Genomic DNA, 1,104 nt, shown 5'->3' with positions numbered 1-1,104 from the left:
AGTCAGACTTAAAAAAAAGAAAAAAGTTTATCTTAAGGAAATAATCAGAAATGTGGACAAAGATTTATACATAAAGATATTCATCTTAGCATTATTTGTTATATCAAAAGCCAGAAGCAACCCAAGGGCTCAAACTTAGGAAAAGTGTTAGATAAACTACATCGTATCTGTAGGATAGTGTGTCGTGCAACCATTAAAATGAAAATGGGTGATGAAGCTTTAATGTCAAAAGATAACGCTTATGATGGACGTGTTAAATGAAAATAAAAAGAATTGCATATATAGCATTACCCCAAGTATGTAAAAATCCATAAAAAGATGCGTAGAAGAAGATATGCCAAAACTATAAACATGGATTTGATTATCTTTGGTTGGGTGATTTCATTTTCTTCTTTTTACTTTCAATTTTTACAAAATAAACATTCTTGGAGTCGTCTCAAGAGACAATTGCTAGAAGCTTTCCTTGTCCTTAGAGAAAGGGCTGGGTCACGTGCTTCTCCCTGTGTGCCTCCTGCACTTTCTCAGTGCACACCCCTCTCTTAGCATTTCCTCGTGGTGCTCCAGTTTTCTGTGCATATATCTGCCATGCAGTCCTGACACTAATGATGTGGAGTTGGGTCAGATTTCACAGGTCGAGAGCACAGTGCTCTACAACATACCCCTCACTTCAGACACCAGATGCAAGCTCTAGAGCTCTCAGGCCACTCACACTTCTGACCAACCGGCTACAAATCTGGAGCTTCCCACTACCTCCCCAGGTTCTATAATTTGCTAGAATGACTCAGAGAATTCAGGAAAGCATTATACTTAGGATTATACTTTTATCATAGAGCACACCAATTAGAACCAGCCAAATGAAGAGACACACAGGGTGAGGTCTGAGAGGATCCCAAACAAAAATGTTCCCTGTCCTCAGGATGTAGGACCCTCCTGGCACGTTGATCAGTATCGCTAACCTGGAAGCTCACCAGAGCTTCAGATATACAGAGTTTTTATTGGGGTTTCATGACATAGGTTTGATTGATTGAATCATTGGCCATGTGATTAAACTCAATCTTGAGCCCCCGTCCCCTTCTCAGATCTTGGACTTATAAATGCATGGCT

This window comes from Orcinus orca, chromosome 3 (genome assembly GCF_937001465.1).
Source record: "Orcinus orca chromosome 3, mOrcOrc1.1, whole genome shotgun sequence".
NCBI classification, from domain to species: domain Eukaryota; kingdom Metazoa; phylum Chordata; class Mammalia; order Artiodactyla; family Delphinidae; genus Orcinus; species Orcinus orca.
Note: the sequence above shows the minus strand (reverse complement) of the source record.